Source organism: Primulina tabacum, chromosome 3 (assembly GCF_025594145.1).
Source record: "Primulina tabacum isolate GXHZ01 chromosome 3, ASM2559414v2, whole genome shotgun sequence".
NCBI lineage: Eukaryota > Viridiplantae > Streptophyta > Magnoliopsida > Lamiales > Gesneriaceae > Primulina > Primulina tabacum.
In genome coordinates, this window is record NC_134552.1 from 37,243,606 (window position 1) to 37,262,082 (window position 18,477).

The window sequence follows — 18,477 nt, forward strand, 5'->3', positions numbered from 1 at the left end:
GGGGCTTGTAGGATCGGGATTCATGGATGAGGGGGAGGGCTGGCCTTGGCTGGGCTTCAGGGCCGGCTAGGGTCAGGGTAGGAGTCAGGGAAGAGTCCTAGCCATGTTAGGACTCGAAAAACCAGGGGCTGGGAGGAGTCCTTGCTAACAAGGACTCCACCCGAGAGCCAAGGGAAACATGCGCAGGCTTCAGAAGTTTTAGCAGGGAGGAGGGGCTCGGCCAGGGGGATGGGCTGGGTTAAACTAGGTCCTTTAGAGTCTAGAGAAGGTGGTCTAAGGTTGGGGCAGGGGATGGCGTGGGTGGTTCAGGCAGGGCATGAGAAAAAAACCAGAAACGTGGTGATGCATGTAGCGCGCAGGTTGCTGCCTTATTCAGGTGGCTTGTGCGCAGGGTCCAGGGACTGGGTCGGTTTGGGCTTGGTCTGGACGTGGTCTAGGGAAGTTTAGGGTCGTGTGGGCTCGGTGGTTAAGGGCTCGAAGCGTCCTAGGTTGGCTAGGAGTCCTCATGTGCTTAGGAGTCTCACACTTGCACACATGCATGAAAAAGGGTCACAGGCAGGAGGTTTTTGAGCGAGATATTGTCTTGTTTTTCGGGCTGGGCTTGCACAGTAGGGTCCCTAGGTGGGTTGGCTAGGTTTTGGTTTGAGGTGGCTCGGGCGTGGCTCGAGTATTTTGGGAGATAGCTCGGGTGGTTCCCTTAGGTGTCATATTTCGAAATTAAAGAGCTAAAAATGAATCCAAGGGTCCACGGGGGTGGCTCATGACTTGGAAGGGTATAATAAATCAAAAAAAGTTTATGTTAAAAATTTGGGATCAAAATAACGAGTTTTGGAATTATTCTGAATTTAATCGTCGCACGAAACACTAATTAACGTATTAATTGAAACGCCTAGTTTTAAGCTTTATAAAATTATGAAAAATTAGGTTTAAGCTTAAATAATTATTATAAGTATAAGTTTTTAATTTGAGAATTTTATATTAAGATTTGGTTTAATTCGGGATTAAAACGTGTTAATACGTCTTATTTAAAAATTAAATCAAAAGTCCTCGATTTAAGCTAAGTAAAAATATGATAAAATTCATGTAGGCTTAAATAATTATTTGGGACATGTTAGAGTCAAAGAAGTTAAGAAAAAGTCAAAAACGGGAAATTATACGTCCAGGGGTAAAACGGTCATTTTACACCTAGAAATTAGTAAACGTCATGGCAGTGCCCTGAATGCTGTTTTATGTGCTAATATGATTATTTTCTATAGTTATGGATGTTTATGGAATTTTTTTTTTGTTAAAATGATATTTTAAATGTTTAAGGAATTCTATATGTTTATGATTTAATATGTAGAAAATGTTATTTTACATGTTTTGAGGGTAAAATGTCATTTTAAATGTTTATGAAATGTTAATGATTAAATTATGATTTTTAAAATGTCTATTTGATTTTTATGATTTAAGGAAGACATTTAAAAGACATGTTGCATGCTTGGTTTCAAAAATAAAATGTTATGTTATGCATGATTTTTATAAAGTGGTGAGAATATAAATGTTGAAAGAAGTGAAGTGATTGTGACTAATTCGTTAATGATGGCGACGTGGTGAGGGTTATGGTCCCAGTGGGAGCCCGACGATCGTGTTTCCATTATTACGAATATGAGGTTATGAGGTTATGAGGTTTGAGGTAAGAATGGGAATATCGTGAGGGGAGAAGGCCCCAGAGGAGCCCCGACGATCGTATTTCTATTCGATCATGTTAGGCCAGGGCCCAGTTGACCGGTGAGAGTGTTGCTGGTGTCCACCGCTGCCCAATACTGAGGTTTCACGTAGATGGATCTATCGTCATGTCATGTCATGTCATGTCAGGAAAGTCACAATTAACGATCTGAATTCAACAAAGGAAAAAAAAAGAAATGTTCATGATTATGTTTAAAGTTTTATGTCATGTCATGTTGAGGAAAAAGAAATTCATGTTTGCATGTTATGAAAAATGTTTATGTTTAAGTTTTATGCATCATGAAAATGTTTACGAAAATGTTTATGTTTATGCATCTTCATGAAAACGATATTTTAAGTATAAATATTTTTCACCGTTATATGTTGACTGTATTACGTATTACTCGTTATAAAGATTATGGTGTGTTGAGTCTTTAGACTCACTAGGTATGATGGATGCAGGTTATCATGATAATGCTAATGGAGGTCTTGATGGTTGATCCGACTGGACTGAAGATGCACATGACCCGAGGACCGACGCTAGTTTCCGGATATATGTTATGATTTATGTTAAAAGATTTTATGACTTTTATCATGAGTATGAGTGGTTTTTGAGAGGTTATAGTATGGGCTATACTTTTCAAATGTCATTTTTAGATTTAGAAAAATGTTAGTTGGTTGTTTATTTTAAAATGATGTCAAAAATATTTTATGAGATTTTATGATTCGGCTGAATGCTATGTGAGGTTTTAAAAAGAAAAAAAAAATTTCTAGTACTTTTAAAGCAATAAAAAGGGCAGGACGTTTTACTAAACCTCCTACTCATTTTCACAATTCGACTTAACTGCTAAACCGTAGTCCCGCTTGTAGCCCGAATTTACTCGAAACTTAATAATTTTTTTCCAAACTCGAACACAACTTATTGGATCCTAGCTACCCTCGTGAGTCAAGTTCCAACCCATATAAGACCAGCCTTAACGCTCTGAACCCTCTGCCCTCATCAACGACCCTCGCCCTTCCACACTCGCGACGCGGCCAGACTTCACCAACCCTAGCCCCTAACCGACCCGATCCTAGCCCTCTAGAAACCCTCCTAGGACCCTATTAGACAACTCATGCACCAGCTCCCATGCACGGCCCACCATGCACCATTTTTTTCCCTTATTTCCCCAAAATTGTGCTCCCTAGGCCCCATAAAAAGCCCTCAACGCTTCCCTATCGTTCTACCCTTTCCTCAAGCCACTTTAGTACTCTCTAGGACCATGACTCGACCCAACATAGGGCCTTAATCACGGATGCACAGCCAGCAAGCAGCATCTCACAAGTGCGAAAATCAAAGCCTCCTTTGGAAATAATCTTAATAAAGGCTCGGCGCTTTCCCCTCTCGTTCCAGCCCTATTCTAACCTACATGGGACTCTCTTTAGCTTTTCTAAACATCATATCCTTTCTCCTTAATGGCAGCGAGTCCCTAGGAATCTTAACACAACTCAAACATTCATTAAAACTTCAAAACTTTAAAATAAATTATTGAAAATGTTAATAAAACTTGATCATCACGTTTTTCATTCAAGAGAACATAAACATGCATAATATTGTTTGAATGATGAAAAAATAAGGGTTTAAAATGTTTCTTTACGTTTAAAATGCCAGAAATACAAATATCGGTGCGGTGGAATGTCTGTTACGAACTAAAAACAATTTCTAAGGGAGTCAGGTGATCATTGTTGGAAGAAATAACAAGGAACAAAATCGAAGAACGAAGGAAAAAAAATCGAAATCTCCCTTGGAAACCATCCTTAGTTTCGGCCGCCTCCTTCACCTTACTTGAATTGTTTGTATGCGATTATGTGTAAATGGGTTGTGCATGTGTGTTTATGATTTAGGGTTCAATTATTTAAAAAAAACACAAAAAGCCTTTCTAAACAATTAGTTAATGAGCTTAAATAAACCTATTTTTTAATTAAGTAATTAGGCCCATTAAGATTTATAAAATCATTACACCTCAAATTAAAAGATTTAAAAATGCTAAAATTCTAGGGTTTAATAGAATATTAGAAACACAAATGTTTTCTTAACTAAAAAATAAATTAGATTTTAAATCTTGAACATCTTAATAATCCTTAGTCCTCCGTCTCTTGCAAACCATCGATATTCGCCAAAGAATCTTTAAATTATGAAATAAAGCAAAATTACACAATCAATCATTTGGTCAATCAAAATATATCCTTCATTTGGTCAATCTCTAGTCCTCTGTCTCTTGCGGTTTACGTAACAGGATTTTTGGATGTTAGAAAATGATTTTTACCATTGCTGTGGATAAAACATTTGCTACCAAAAACTTTGAAGTAGGATAACATAGGTTGCTTGACACACCAGATCTCATAGGATGTCTAGCCATATTTATTGTTAATCATTGATCTGTTATGACTACAACATACAGTGTTCAATGCTTCAGCGCAAAATCTCTGAAAATTTCCATAACAACAAGAATTGTTCTAGCAGCCTCTTTAAGAGTCTTATTCCTTCTCTCACCAACTCCATTTTGATTAGGTGTTCTAATTGCTAAGAACTCAAGCCCGATTCCATGTTTTTCAAAAAGATGTACAAATTTTGATTGATAAACTCAGTTCCTCTATCCACTACAAAAAAAGGCTAAAGACAACGGTGAAAAATCGTTGTCGTAGGTCTTGTAAAACCGTTGTTAAAGGCCCTGTGGTTAAAGGGTGCGCTCAAAGACAAAGGTGAAAAACCGTTGTTGTAGACGTCTAAAGACGACGGTGAAAAACCGTTGTCGTAGGTCTTGTAAAACCGTTGTTAAAGGCCATGTGGTTAAAGAGTGCGCTCGAAAATAACGGTTTTTCACCGTTGTTGTAGGTTTATTTGCGACGGATTTTCGAAAACCATCGACAGTTTGTATGCCGTCGCTAATTTTAAGCCGACGCTGATTAGCGACAGTTTTAAAATCCGTCGTTAATTTAGCGACGGTGTACAAACTTAATCCGTCGCTATTATTTTCTGGAGAAAAAAAAATTTGCTTTTATAATTTAATAAATCTAAAAAAAATTACAATATGACTATGCTAACAATATTCATGATCTTAAGTAACACTTAAAATTTTACAAAAAATTGAAGCGAAAAAACTGCTAAAATCATATAAGAGAAAAATTTTAATTGTTGTGAAGAGGTGTTGAGGAAAACGGACCGAAAATGCGGTTATTTATAGACAAATTGCGACGGAGTTTGGTAAAACCATCGCTAATATTAAACCGTCGCTATTAGCGGCGGTTATGATAAAACCGTCGCTATTAGCGGTGGATTTACTAAAATCCGTCGCTAATTTAAAAAGTCCGACGATTTTGTTAAATTTAACGACAATTTTGCTTAAACCATCGCTATTAGCGACGATTGTTTATTAAACCGTCGCTAAATTTAAAAAGTCCGACGGTTTTGTTAAATTTAGCGACGGTTTTGCATAAACTGTCGCTAAAAATATATCGACGGTTTAAACAAAAACATCGCTAATTTAAAACATGCAATAGTTTTATCAAAACCGTTGCTATATTTAGCGACGATTTAGCTTAAATCTTCGCTAAATTTAACGACGGTTTTATTAAAACCGTTGTTGTAGGTGCGTTGTTGAACGAACAGAGACATAAAATGGTTTTATTAATAGACAACGATTTTAAAAACCGTTGTCTTAGCTACATAAAAACGCGCTCATAGACCACGATATTAATAACTATTGTCATAGCTACTAAAAAACACGCTCATAGACAACGGTATAAAAACCGTTGTCGTAACCCATAAAAGACAACGGTTTTAACAAAAACTGTTGTCTTAGCTAAATAAAAAATCATCACAAAGACATTGGTTTTGAAAACCGTTGTCTTCGCAACCAAAAAGCATGCCCATAGACACCGATTTTAGCTGTTTTTGCTAAAACCCTTGTCGTTGACCCATAAAAGACAATGGTTTTTAAAGAACTGTTGTATTTGACAAGGAAAAAATTCACAAAGATAACTGTTTTTGTTAAAACGTTGTCAAAAGGAAAAAAGACAATGGTTTCTGATAAAACCGTTTTCTTTTTAGTGTGGTTGAATATGGAATTTCTTGTAGTGATCGGATATGACTTTGCCAATCAATTTTATTTTTCTTTGAAAATTCATTTGAAAATTTTGATCAGTTGAGCATCAATTTGATCTTTTGATTTTATAAATTTATCTAATTAAAACATGAGAAATCATTAACAATAACTATAGTGCATTTAACAATAACTATAGTGTATTAACAAAAAAATCCACCTCAAGTCTCGACTCCAGCACTATTTCCTTTATCCCAAGACATGTCTCGGCCCCTTAGAAATAGCAGCCAACCAACCCTTGCACGACACATGAAGAAACGTGAATGATCATCAACAAAATGCAATAGTTCATGCAGAAACCTTTACTGAGGAACACATATGCATAGATCAAAAGTTTTACAATTTTTTACACAAAATTTACACATATTAACAGCGTGTATGATGCTCAAGGGAAGAACATGCATGCCTTGATGTTTTTGTGAACAAAAAATAGAAGTATACACGTCTGAGGCACGGGGGAAAGCTCTAGCTTGAAGGAAATGGAGAACCGAATTTTCTTGCTGCTACAACTCACGAGGAGGCTGACGAGTAGAGGTCTTGGGCGGCTGATAGAGTTAGATTAGGCTTAAGGTTAATTAGGTGATATGTTTAAGCTTAAATAAATGGTTAATGGGTCCTAGCATAAACATTAAAGGGTAGAAAAATGGGTTTGGAGCCCATTAAGCTTAAAAGTGGGCCCATTAAGTCCAACCGAAAATATTTCGTTTAGGTAAATTTTTGAAAATATTGCCCGAGCCATCAAAAGTACTTCTTTTCAATAAAATTTACGTACCGAATAAATATATGCTTTGTCGAGTAAAAATACCTAAAAAGTCCATTTCTTGAAAAATACATTTAGAACACTTCATATTATTTAATAAAAATTAATCATGTAATAAAAATAATTTTCCTGATAATTCACAAGACTCCGTTCCTCGTTCGAGCGCGAAATGCATCTATAAACTCTAATGCATGAACTTTTTAAAAAACCATAAAATAAATCCTATCATGCAATAATTATGCATAAAATTCATAAAAATGATTAAAAACATAATTTAAATAAAATTCTAGATTGCATTCATTCAGGTTACGTGAATTAAATTCCTGGACTTACAACTCTCCCCACTTAAATAAAATTTGTCCTCGAAATTTAGAACGTACCGAATAACTCCGGGTAGCAACTCCTCGTCTCGGTCTCGGTCTCCCAAGTAGCCTCCTCATCGGAATGATTCATCCACTTGACCTTGACCATCTGGATCACCTTGTTCCGGAGCCTCTTCTCCTACCTGTCCAGTATCTGTGTGGGTCTCTCCTCGAAAGACAAGTGCTGTGTCAGCTGAAGTGGCTCATAGTTCAGTACATGCGAAGGATTCGACATGTACTTCCACAGCATGGAGACGTGGAACAAATTATGAACTCCCGCCAGATTCGGCGGTAATGCAACTGTATATGCAAGTGTGCCAATTCTCTCTAGGATCTCGAATGGCCCGATGAATCTAGGGCTAAGCTTGCCATTCTTCCCATACCTCATCACACCGTTCATCGGTTAGACCTTCACGAAGACATGATCCCCTACTGTGAAATCAAGGTCTCGTCAACTCTGATCTGCACAACTCTTTTGACGGCTCTGAGCGGTCTTCATCCTATCTCGAATCCTGCCCACTAACTTTACTGTCTGCCTGACAATGTCCAGACACAAATATGCTCGGTCTCCCACATAATCCAAAAAAACTGGCGATCTACACTTCCTCACGTACAGTGTCTCGTATGGAGCCATATCGGTCGATGTGTGATAGTTGTTGTTGTATGTGAACTCCACAAGAGGTAACTTTAGCTCCCAGCTGCCCTGGAATTCGATCATGCAAGCTCGGAGTAGAACCTCCAGAATAAGAATCACCCTCTCTGACTGTCCATCTGTCTAAGGACGGAAAGCAGTACTGAACAATAACTTCGTACCCAACGCCTGATGGAGACTCTTCCAGAATGCAGACGTGAACCTCGGATCCCGGTCTGACATGATGGACACTGGAATCCCATGCAGTCTGACGATCTCTATGATGTATAGCTCTGCGTACTAATTCATGGTGAAATTCTTCCTGATCAGTGAGAAATGAGCTGATATAGTGAGCCGATCGACAATCACCAAAATGACATTGAATTCTTCAATAGTCCTCGGAAACCCGGTCACAAAATCTATGTTGTTGTTCTCCCATTTCCACTTGGGAATAGTGAGTGGTCTCAGCTTCTCTACAGGTCTCTAATGCTCTGCCTTGACCTGCTGACAAGTCAAACACTAGGAGAAAAACCACAGAATATCCCTCTTCATGCCCGACCACAAATACAGAGTCTGTAGATCCTTATACATCTTTTTACACCCTGGATGCATGGAGTACAGGCTGTTGTGGGCCTCGCTCAGGATATCTGCTCTAAGGGAATCACTGTCAAGAACCCATAGGCGGTCCCTATATCTGAATATGTTGTCCACAACTGAAAAAAGTCTTTGGCCCTTAGCCTCATCCCTCTGTCTCCACTTCTGTAACTGCTCGTCAGAATTCTACCATGCTCGAATTCCGTCTCTCAAATTCGGTTGTGCTGTCAGAGTAGCAAGTTCCGGGCCTTGCCCCTGCATAAACTGCAAGCTCAAATCTATGAATCTCAGCCTGTTGCGGTCTCTGCACTGACAAATGAGCAATCACTACGTGCTTTCTTCTCAAAGCATCCGCAACCACATTAGCCTTACCCGGATGGTAATGTCACAATCATAATCCTTCAGCGGCTCAAGACACCTCCTCTCTCGCATATTGTAATGACCCAACACCACTCACCAGCGATCATCACTCATAGGACTTCTCCAGCACAGGCACTGGAGCTTTTACCTTCCCAGGATTCGAACTCAAGACCTCCCAGACATATATAGGTTTTGGCTACAATCCTGGTACCATTTGAGCTATTGTAATGACCCGACACCACTCACCAGTGATCATTACTCATAGGACTTCTCCAGCCCAGGCACTGGAGCTTTAACCTTCACAGGATTAGAAACCAAGACCTCCTCTACATATATAGGTCTTAGCGACAATCTTGGTACTAGTTGAGCTAGCCGATCGTTCATTTGTTTTATTATGAATTACGGTATTTTATGGTGATGGTTTATGGCTTTACGTTATGATATGAATGGTAAAGAATGTTGTATAATGAAACAAATAATGGATGGGTAGAATAGAAGGTTGAACTTTAGTTAAATAGGTAATAGAAGTGCTGAAACAGTATGAAACTATGCCAGTAGTTGTGGTTTTTAGCATGATGTTTTGTATTTTGATCGAAATGGTTTAAGGCCACTTCCATTAGAAATATAAAACATAAGGCTATAACTTTTGTGTTTTAAGTTTTGTTCAAATCATTCGGGAAGTCGAGCCAAAAGCGCCCCGAAGTGTATCGCACGTATCGTCGTTCCTGCTGTGACACATGTTGGGAGAATGCGCATAACTTTATACTCAGACCGTCACATGACATGAGGCCAATTTGAGATGGAAGCCAAGACATAGAGCTATAACTTTCATGTTTATCACTTTTTCAAATTATGAAGGGAATAGGCGTTTTGGAAGCAATCTTTGTCGTTGCTGTGCGCAGAGCGCGCCCGAGCGGTAAGATTTGACCGCCCGAGCATGCCTCGCTGTGTATTTTTGGTGTTTGGTCGAGAGGTCCGCGCTAGGGCGGTAATAAATGACCGCTCGATCGCGCCTGTAGAGTGAAAAAGCGTGTTTTGGGTATTTTAAGGCATAAAATCGATTGGGACACAATTTTTACTCATTTCTCCTTCTCTTCTTTTCTCTTCACGCTTTGGAAGCTAGGGTTCTTCATTTCTCCTTCAATCCAACTTCTTCTAAGAAATTAATCTTTGATTGAAACCTTAATCTTTCCTTTGAGATTAGAATTTCTTCTCCTCGAGAGTTTAGGAGCAAGGTAAGAAAACTTATTCCATGGTATAGTGATTGAAAGGAAATATTGGTTGTTTGGTTTGAATGTTGAGGTAAGGTTATTAATATAATGATTGATGGTATTATTATTATTGTTTTTTAGGAATCCCTCAAGAGCTTAGCAACTACTTGTGTATAGGGTTGTAAGTAGACTTTTCCATTTGAATGCACCTTATGAACTATGTATAAGATAAATGATGTTTTAAATGATTTTAGCTCCTTTAACTCATTGATTATGTATATTGCATTTATTGATATATTGAAAAGAGATGGAATTGATGTCAAAGGCAAAGTAAAGTGGTGTTATCTTAGTGAAGTGTAGTTACCTTTGGCAAAGAAAAGTGGTGTTACCTTTGGTAATTGATGCCAAAGGCAAGTAAAGTGGCGTCACACATGATGGTTATATGATTTAGTGGTGTTACATTTTGTAATTCTAAATCCACACGACGGAAGTTGCTCAACATAATGACATGTACTGTTACTGATTTTGACTGAGACGTACATGTATACCATCGACGGATGACCTATCAATGCCATTCAAAGGAAAAGAAAGTAATGTTTTATGAAATGCCATATTATAATTGTTATATACGCATTTTATTGACTGATGGCATATTACGGTTAAGAAATTATACAAATTCCTTCAATACACTATGGTATATGTATTTGTTATTACAATGTCTACTTACTGAGTTTTTATAACTTATTTCAGTTAAGTTCATGAGATGCAGATGTAGGTAACCAAGACTGATACGGCAGGGTGTCGAGACAGAAGAAGAAAATGTGCCAAGCTTGGAGGAAGGATGATATGATTATTTTATCTATGGGTGGTTAAGAAAGTATTTTGTTTTGTAATGGTTAAAGTTGGTTAATATCATTTGTTGTAGCACATTTGATATTTTGGGGAGTTTAAACTTGGCTCAGTTATTTTGGTAATAAAATTCAATACTTTTGATCTTGTATATCTTTACATATTAGTTGTGGGAATTTTTATGATGTTTTGGTTTTATTGCTTGAGGCAGGTGGTAAGTTCCTTTTTACGGGGAAACTCTGCCAAAATTTTTAAAGAACATATTTTCCTCCAAGTCCATTTTTAAAGCTTCCGCATTATAGAGTTTGTTTTATTTTAGAATGGGTAAGGGTGTCACATTTAGTTGTATCAGAGCAAACATTTTTCGGACCAATGATTTGGCACATGACTTTTTCTGTTGGCGACATTTCAATATTTATATTTCTGCATCTCATTGATGTACTGATATGATGATTAGTATATTTAATGATATGTAGTTAATTTAAAATGATTTTAAACTGAGATGAAATGTAGGAGATGCCACATAAGAGGAAAGCTGTAGAGGGAGAAGACAGTTCCTCATCACGAGTTGTTGATGAGTTTAGTAAGTTGCTCAAGGAGCAAGCCAAAGTTCATGTAGAGCATATTCAAAAGTTATTGAGATTGCAGAACCCATTACAATGGAGAGGTAGAGGTCTTGTGAGAAAGGAGCCCAGTTCAGAGGGAGCGTATGACAGATTTAAAAGAATGAATCCACCTGAGTTCGTGGGAAGTGCAGACCCTCTTGTAGCTATGGAATGGGTTAAAGCTATTGAAGCAATCTTTGACTACCTGCACTTTGAGGATAATGATCGAGTTAGTTGTGAAGTGTTTCTTCTGACCAAGACTGCACGCATTTGGTGGGAGGCCACGAAGGTAACTCTCAACATTCAAAGCCTCCAATGGAATGAGTTCAAGGAGTTATTTTATGACAAATATTTCTCCACGGATGTCAAGACTCAGAAAGTGAAGGAGTTCTTGGAATTAAAGTAGGGCAACTTGAATGTGAATGATTATATTTTGAATTTCGAAGAAAGATGTTTGTTCGTTCCTTTTATTGCTTCTAATGACAAAGACCGTGGTGAACACTTCATGAGAGGCTTGAGAGCCGAGATTAGGAGGGATTTCAGAATGTCTAAAGCCGCAACGTACAAAGAGATCGTGGAGAAAGCTCTTTTAGCAGAACAAGACGAGAAAGAGATTGAGAAGGAAAGGCAATTGAGAATACAAAGTTTTAATCAAAAGAGCCAAAATTCGAATCAAATTTGGAAAGGGGGATACAAAGGCAAAGGAAAAGAAGAACATCGAGGTTCAGTCTGAGACGAATAGGCCTTTATGTCCCAAATGCAGCCATCCACACAAGGGTGAATTCTTTGTAGGAACCAACAAATGTTATGGATGTGGTGGTTCGGGTCACATTGCCATCAACTGCACCCAATCTTCAGGCCGAGGATGAGTCCAAGGGCGCATTTTCTCTTTGACCAAAGAGGGTGTTAATCCTGATACATCGGTTATATCAGATACTATTCTGATTTCTGGCAATGTATCTCTTACTTTAATTGATACTGGAGCTATGCATTCCTTTATGTCTGAAATTTTCATGAGATCGTTGGGCATTGAACCTATATTTGAACCTATCCAGTTTAATATTATGCTTCAGTCGGGAGATGTGATTTGCCCAACAAGTGTGATTAAAGCTTGTCCAATTCATATGAATGAGAGAATATTATTTGCTGATTTGATTGTGATTCCTATGATGGAGTTTGATGTTATTTTGGGAATGGATTGGCTATCATTGTATCGTGCAGTAATAGATTGTGTCAAAAAGACGGTGCGATTTCCGACAGAAGAAGGTGACAGTAGGGTCTTTAAGGGTTCTGGTACTTCGCTTGACACTTCTTTTATTTCTTGCTTGAAGCTGAATAAGATGTTGGTTAAGGGGTGTAAGGGATTTCTGGCGTCAGTCATAGATGTGAGTAAGGAATATAATGTGGATGTGAATGATATTGAAATTGTTCAAGAATATTCGGATGTCTTTGCCGATGATGTGCCGGGGTTGCCACCCGTTAGAGAAGTCGAGTTTGTCATTGATGTTGTGCCTTGTACTGCAACTATTTCTAAAGCCTTTTATCTAATGGCACCTATTGAAATGAAAGAATTAAAGAACCAATTGCAAGAGTTGTTAGATAAGGGCTTTATTTGACCGAGTTCTTCACCATGGGGGGCACCAGTGTTGTTTGTGAAAAAGTAAGATGGGTCACTCCGTTTGCGTATTGACTACAGAGATATCAAAAAAGTTACAATTAAGAACAGGTACCCCTTGCCACGAATTGATGATCTTTTTGATCAATTGCAAAAGGGACAATGGTATTTTCCAAGATTGATCTGTGTTCGTAATATTCAGTTGAAGGTGAAAGAAGATGACATACCTAAGATTGCTTTTCGAACTAGGTATGGTCATTATGAATTTCTGATAATTCCTTTCAGGTTAACGAATGTGCCATCAGTTTTTATGGTTCTTATAAATCGAGTCTTCAAGCCTTATTTGGACAGTTTCGTTATTGTATTTATTGATGATATTCTGGTTTATTCGAAGACTCGAGAACTTCATCGAGAACATTTGAGAATTGTGTTGCAGCAACTGAGGGATAACCAGTTATATGCCATGTTAAAGAAGTGCGAGTTCTGGTTGGACCAAGGGACTTTCCTAGGCCATATTGTTTTTAAAGATGGAATTACCGTGGATCCAACAAAGATAGAAGTAGTGAAGAAATCGCTTATTCCTACGACAGTTTCTGAGGTACGAAGTTTTCTTGGTTTGGCAGGTTACTATCGTCGTTTCAGAACCGATTTTTCAAAGATAGCTGATGAAACTTAAAATTAATAATTTATTATATGTTAAAACCTGTATTTTAAAATTTAAGTTTCATTAAAATTATGTTATTTTAGTATTGTTTGTTTATATTTAATTGTCTTACTAAATATGTTTTATTTTCAGGTTTTCTATGTGTTGGTAAAATAATGATAACTCAAGCTAGAAAATTCAAATGGAGGTGACTCAAACATGTTTGGAATCCTTGAGAAATTATCTACAACTTTGCAGAAAACATGATTGCCTAAAAAGTTCATTAAGATGATCAAATTGTGCAAATATCAAAAGGAGGACAAATTTACTTTTACTATGACCAACATATAGTAAAAAAATCATAACTATTTCAATATTTAACCAAATAAGGTGAACCAAGTGGCCAAATTCATCTACAGACAATTCCCCACATGTTTGCTGTTTTGAGCAGAGTCAAATTCAGCGATTAAAGTTGTGGAACAAAGCATTGAAAGAAGAGACATGGAATTGAACTTGGAGGAGACAAAGAATACTATTGCAACTACATGGCATTAATAAAAATGTTGACCCTTTCTCTCATTTGGCCTGTAAATAGAGGCTTTGTGCTAGCTAGAGAATCATTCTATCTCATTGTAAAATATAGTGTGAGTGTGTATCAAAATTCTAAGTTCCAATATATTTTCTTTCATGTTCTCAACTATGGGTGATACTTTAGTGTTGATCAAAAGTAAGCTTATGGCAAGCTAAATCTATTATGTCAAGGTGAAGAGGATGCATTCTTGGTGAAGTAAGATTGTTTATATTTTGTATATTCTTTCTTTATTTCTTCTCATTTAGCTAACTTAATTTTATTGTAGGTATAAAATTAAATTATTTGTTGTTATCAATTTACATCAAATGCTTGATACCATTAAAGTGTTTATCTTGATTTGTTGTTTAATTTTGATACAATAAATATTTCATCACGTATTATTATATATATATATAGATAATATTTCATTTAGACGATAGCGTGGCTCTGCCGGTTGTTCTAAATGAAATGTTATGATTTAATACTAACATCTAACAATCTAACATTTTCTTTATCGTAACTAACTTTTATTTTTTGCATCTAACTTTTACTTTCTCGCAAGTAACTATTACTTTTCCGCAACTAACATTTACTTTATCCCAACAAACTTTTACTTTACCGCAACTAACTTATTAAATCAATATATTTCATTTAGGCAATAGCGTGGCTCTGCCGGTTGTTCTAAATGAAATATAATGATTTAATTTAACATTTACTTTATGCAATTATTTATTTCTATAGTTATAATTATAATCATAGGTACCATATATAAAATATCGGTTAATTCGGTATTTTCTATAGTGAGAACTATATTATATTATGTGTGTGTTTAATTTTCTTGGAACCATTATTTATGGTGGTTTCTTTTGTTTTACTTTTAGTTAAACAATATTACATAAACCAAGAATAAATCCTCAAGCCTTGACAAAATTTATAATTTGTAAACTTCATTCTTGCATTTGGTAATCTATAAATTAATAAATTTAAACTCAAAATAACCTCTCTGAGGATCGATCTCGTACTTACGAAATATATTACTTGCAGACAACCTACACTTGGGTGAATTATTATTTAAGTAGTAGCAAGTTTTTGGCGCCGTTGCCGGGGAGGTATAAATTAAGTTTATATTTGTTAATTATGTTTTATTTATAAGTATTGTGTTGTTTTTTTTTCGTATGAGTATTTGGAGTCGAAGAAAAAGTGGTAGACTTATTCGAGTATCTGAAAATAATTTAAACATGGATGATAATTCAAATAATCAAGATAATGATAATAATAATAATAATCAAGAACATGATCAATTAAGAAAACTTAGGCACCATATGAACCCTATTAGAACTAGTGCCCCATCTTGTTTAGTTTTTCCTCCTGATGCATCTAATTTCAACTTCAAACCTCAAATTATTCAACTTTTACCAAATTTTCATGGCTTAGATTCTGAAAATCCATATTTGCATCTAAGAGAATTTGAGGAAGTTTGTAACACTTATAATGATCAAAATTGTAGCATGGATATAGTTCGATTAAAGCTTTTCCCTTTTTCTTTAAAAAATAAAGCTAAAACATGGCTGCAAAATTTAAGATCAAGTTCAATAAGATCATGGGAAGAAATGCAACAACAATTTCTCAAAAAGTTTTTCCCTTCCCATAGAACAAACTTTTTTTAAAGACAAATTACAACTTTTTCTCAAAAACAAGGAGAAACGTTTTATCAATGTTGGGATAGATATAAAGAATTACTTAATACATGACCACATCATGGTTTTGAAACATGAAAAATAGTTTCTCACTTTTATGAAGGTCTAATACCTAAAGATAGGCAAATGATAGAATTCATGTGTAATGGAACTTTTGAAGATAAAAACCCAAATGAAGCTATGGAATATTTGGATTCATTAGCAGAAAATGCTCAAAATTAGGATAATATAGGCACAATAGAACCACCAACAACTAAAAACAATAATTCAACAAATGGGGGTGGTATCTATAATCTTAAAGATGATATAGATATTCAAGCTAAACTTGCATCTTTAGCAAGAAAAATTGAGTCATTAAAAATGAAAAAGAGTGGTCAATTAAAAAGTATTCAAGAAATTGTTTGTCATATATGCGATACACATGATCATGCTACAAAAGATTGTCCAACATTACCTTCATTTAAAGAATGTCTCCATGAACAAGCAAATTATGTTAACAATTATAAAAAACCAATACTAGATCCTTTTTCACCATCATATTATCTTGGATGAAAAAAGCATCCTAATTTTAATTGGAGGAATGATAATAATGCACAACCGTCACAACAATATTTTCAAAATAACCAAAATCATCAAGGTTATATTCCTTATGTTACACCTCGAAGAAAAAACTTTGAAGATGTAATTCATGCATTTATCCAAAAGCAAGAGTCTATCAATATTCAAAACAGTCAATCTATGAGTGATTTGAAAGAAACTCTTGCAAAATTTGCATATGCACTTAATATTCATGAAAAAGGAAAATTTTCATCTCAACCTCAACCTAATCCTAAAAATCAAAATCAAGAATTAAAAAATGAAAAAATTGATCAAATAAAATCTGTTATTACCCTTAGAAGTGGTAAAATAGTTAATGATCCATATAGTAATGCAAACAAGGATCATTTAAAATCAAAGAGTAAGGATGATAATCCTGATACTTTTGAGAATGATGATACCTTAAATTTTAAGAATAATATGGTGAATGATAAATCATATGAAGTTTTTAAACAAGTGAAGATAAATATTCCATTATTAGATGCTATTAAACAAGTACCTTCTTATGCAAAATTTTTAAAAGACTTATGTACTGTAAAGAGAAAATTGCATGTGAAGAAAAAAGCATTCTTGGCTGAACAAGTAAGTTCTGTTCTTCAAAATAATTCTAGTTTAAAATATAAAGATCCTGGTTGTCCAACAATTTCATGTATTATTGGAGAAAAAAAATTAAAAAAGCTTTGTTGGATTTGGGAGCAAGTGTGAATTTACTTCCTTATTCAGTTTATGAAAAACTTAATTTAGGAGAATTAAAACACACTTCTGTTACTCTCTTACTGGCGGATAGGTCAATCAAAGTACCTAGAGGTATTGTAGAAGATGTATTGGTTCAAGTTGATAAATTCATATATTCTGTAGATTTTATTGTTTTGGATACACAACTAATAGAAGTACATAATGAAATTCCAGCAATATTGGGACGACCATTTCTAGCAACTTCAAATGCTTTAATTAATTGTCGAAATGGAATAATGAAATTGTCTTTTGGAAATATGACTCTAGAACTTAATGTGTTCAATTTATGTAAACAACCAAGTATTAATGAAAATGAACATGATAATGAAATTGAAACAATTGTGGAAGAAAATATACAAGAAGAAAACTTAAATCAACAATCTGAAGTTTTTTCAATAGAAAGTTTTGAGTCTAAAAATAATTTTAAAGAAGATGATAATACAAAACTTGAATTAAAAGTTTTAACATTAGAATTGAAATATGTATTTCTTGGTGAAAACAAAACATTTCCTGTTGTAATTTCTTCCACTCTTTTGCCAAATAAAGAAGAAGATTTGATTAAATTACTTAAAAAATATAAAAAAATGCAATTGGATGGACTTTGAAAGATATAAAAGGTATGAATCCTTTAATTTGTACACATAAAATTCACTTGGAAGAAAATGCTAAAACATATCAAATACCACAAAGAAGGTTAAATCCACATATGAAGGAAGTTGTTAAGAATGAAGTATTAAAACTATTAGACGCTGGAATTATCTATCCAATTTCAGATAGTAAATGGGTAAGTCCAACACAAGTAGTACCTAAAAAGTCCGGCATCACTGTTCTAAAAAATGAAAAGGGAGAGTTATTACAAGCTAGGATTCCATCTAGTTGGCGTATGTGTATTGATTATAGAAAATTAAATGATGCAACTAGAAAAGATCATTTTCCACTAGCATTTTTAGATCAAATTCTAGAAAAAGTAGCAGGAAATTCTTATTACTGTTTTCTTGATGGGTTTTCAGGGTATTATCAAATACCTATATCATTAGAAGATCAAGAAAAAACTACTTTTACTTGTCCTTTCGGAACTTTTGCATTTAAAAGAATGCCATTTGGTTTATATAATGCTCCGGCTACTTTTAAAAGATGCATGTTAAGTATTTTCAGTGATATGGTTGAAGAATATGTAGAAGTTTTTATGGATGATATAACTGTTTTTGGAAACTCATTTGAAAATTGTCTTAAAAATCTAGAAGAATTATTAAAAAGATGTGAAGAAAAAAATCTTGTTTTAAATTGGGAAAAATGTCATTATATTGTTAAATCTGGGATTGTTTTAGGACATGTGATATCTGAAAAATGAATTGAAGTTGATAAAGACAAAGTTGATGTTATTGCTAATTTAACATC

At 35.2% G+C, this 18,477-nt stretch overlaps 1 pseudogene; it reads right to left on the reverse strand.

The window, feature by feature from the left end:
* Positions 1-15,715: 15,715 nt before the first annotated feature.
* Positions 15,716-15,815, reverse strand: LOC142541231 (small nucleolar RNA R71; annotated as a pseudogene).
* Between the last annotated feature and the right edge of the window lie 2,662 nt (positions 15,816-18,477).